This window comes from Haplochromis burtoni, unplaced genomic scaffold (assembly GCF_018398535.1).
Source record: "Haplochromis burtoni strain Fernald_Lab_line unplaced genomic scaffold, NCSU_Asbu1 Contig_48, whole genome shotgun sequence".
Classification (NCBI taxonomy): Eukaryota; Metazoa; Chordata; class Actinopteri; order Cichliformes; family Cichlidae; genus Haplochromis; species Haplochromis burtoni.
Window position 1 is genome coordinate 2,193,840 of NW_024582409.1, and position 2,686 is coordinate 2,196,525.

The 2,686-nt window shown below is 33.5% G+C and overlaps 1 long non-coding RNA gene across 1 annotated transcript; it reads right to left on the reverse strand.

Annotated features, from left to right (window-relative positions):
* Nucleotides 1–433: 433 nt before the first annotated feature.
* Nucleotides 434–2,444, reverse strand: LOC121814444. The gene is made up of 2 exons (XR_006054363.1): nucleotides 2,150–2,444; nucleotides 434–576 (listed from the first exon to the last, which is right to left on the reverse strand). It is a non-coding gene; the product is annotated as an uncharacterized LOC121814444 (long non-coding RNA).
* Between the last annotated feature and the right edge of the window lie 242 nt (nucleotides 2,445–2,686).

Below are 2,686 nucleotides of genomic sequence, written 5' to 3' on the forward strand. Positions count from 1 at the left end.
AAGGTCAACTGAACTGAGAGAGAGAAAGGCTAAAGTTTGTGAAAAGACAGTTCTTTGAGAAAATGGTATGTAAATGACACAATGCTACTAGGACTGCACGTGCTGCATCAGAATCTTTAGAAAGGCGTTCATTAGTTTAGCCTTTTTTTGATGATCGGGCTCTGTTGCTACAGGGTTACAGTTACTATTGCCTTGTCCCGAGGCAGAATTCTTTGCTTTCATCACCTCTACCACCTGATAGGATCAGAAACTTGTTCGTCCTTTTCTTGCTGATTGTCTTCTATTTCTTTTTGTGCTCATGTTTCTGCAGTTTTCTGTTCAGGAATGATAGATTACTATTTTTTCTCATTTATGACATTCAATTAATTTCCTTCCCCTGAGCCTGATGATTTCCCAACATTTTCCTCATTAGGTTGTCCCATAGCCTTTTTTGAGTTGGAGTCATCCACATGTTCCCCAGCATCATTGTTAGATGCCCTCCTTGGCTGGGGTCAAAGTTGAAAGCGGCTCTGCAGCAAATGGAGAGGCCCATTTTCAGGAGCAGACACTACTTTTTTTCTCTTTTTTTGTCCAAGTCTGAAAAAAAAAAAAAACAGTAGAAAGAGGAAAAAACAATTAGCAATGAAAGTGCACTAGTCTGTTAATAACTTGTAGTCAAAGACACCAGTATAGCTCAGTTCGTTGAGCAGCTGACCCATATGCCAAAAAGCTACTGCAGGGGCCTGGCTTTGATTCTGACCTGGGACATTTGTCAGTCTATCAGCACTCTGACCCTCCTTTCCTCTCTGATCTACTGTCCTGTCATAAAAATAAATCTTTAACAGGGGAAAAATATTTTGCAGTTAAAATAAACTAGTCCTACTAAGTAGACATTTAATCAAAAGGTCATAGCAAAAAACAAAAAACAAAAACAGTTTTCAAGAAAGCCTCAGACTGCATTAAAATGGATAATCAAAATAAAAGTCAACAAAATTTGCTCTCTTTCAATTTTTAACTTGTGTATTAATCCAGTTATAAAACTAGAAAATATTATTATATGTATAATATATAACCAATTGCTTGGGTCTATGCTAATGTTTCTCTACTACAATTATGAGGAAATACCTGAGGGTTAAGTACAAACAATAAAGGACAGCCCTACTGCCACACACTTTGTACTTTGCATCACAACGCTAAGCACACATAATACAAATTTGAGTGTTTCATCTAATGGTGTTACACTCTCCCTACACTAAACCATAAACAGACAAACTCTACAGGTCAGGATATATTTTACAGGTTAACTATAAATGCTCCTCCCATTAGTTACTTGCATTGATTCACTTTGTATGGTGTTGCTCTAATGAAGTGAAAGTGTTTAAAATAAGTGTTTAACAGTACAAGAATTCACAGAGAAAGCCTGAAAGAACCTCAGCATAAATCTAACAGCTGACATTAATTTTGCAGCCTTAATACTGACAGCCCTGTTTTTGTTTGTTTCTTTGTTTGTTTTTAAGCTTGTTCATTTTTGTGCAGGTTATTATACTACCGTAATCAGCCATACTCAGAAGCACATAAAGAAACATTAGACATGATAAATCTTGAAATAGGTCAGTTGTTTTATTTGTTGTTGTTCCCAAAAATGACCTCTGGCAAGAAAGCCTACGTTGTGCTACAAATGGCTTTGTAACTTTCTACTATAAATAAATGTCTGATTTTTTTTTTATTACTACAGTTAAAAAGAACAAAACAACAACAAAAAACTGGACAGTCTGGGCAATGAGCTTCCAGAAATTTTCCTGTTATTTTACACATTTATTACTTACAATCTAACTGCAATGAGTCATAAATTTTCCAGGGCCGAGCAATATCCAGGCCAACTATTTTAACAGATTAAATACATAAGATGACAACAAATATGATACCTGAATGAATTGCAAAGAGAAAAATACACTTGTAGCAACATTATACCATCCATCAATGATTATAAATAGCATCACTATGTAGAAATAAAAATTAATGATGGTTATAAGTCAAAGCAAAAGTCATTAATGAAAATGTGTTAATGTCACAGGCGTTAATTAAATAAACAATCCATTTCCTAAAAGCTTATCTGTCTAAAGTATTTGAGGAATATTTGATTAGTGTAAGAGGAAAAAACAAAGATTACCTGCTAGTTGCTCAAATTTCTTAACTTTATCCATAACTGTAAGAAAATAATTGCAAAGAGAAAAATTACACTTGTAGCAACATTAAACCATCCATCAGTGATTATAAATAGCATCACTATGTATAAAAATGGCTGTAAGTTAATAGGCAGTTGATAGAATAATTATTAATACTTATAGTTAACAGAATACTTTATTGAATCCACTCAATTTAAATCAAACGTCTGCACTTCAGTCATATATTAGATTTGAAATTCACTGTGGTGGTGTACAGAGGCATTGCTAACATGTGTTTGTTTTTAACGTATTACTTGTATATATATTTTTTGATTTTGTGTATTTTTAATAATTTTATAGGAAATTTTATGTAAATTCTATCATCCAGGTGTCATATTTGTTGTCAGTTTATGTATTTAACCTGTTAAAATAGTGTTGCGTATTGCTCGGCCTTGGAAAAATTACTTTTACTCTTAAAACAAGAATTTACACCAAATTGATAGTTTACTCTTTTTGAGGGGCAGTGTGAAATCTGAGTACGG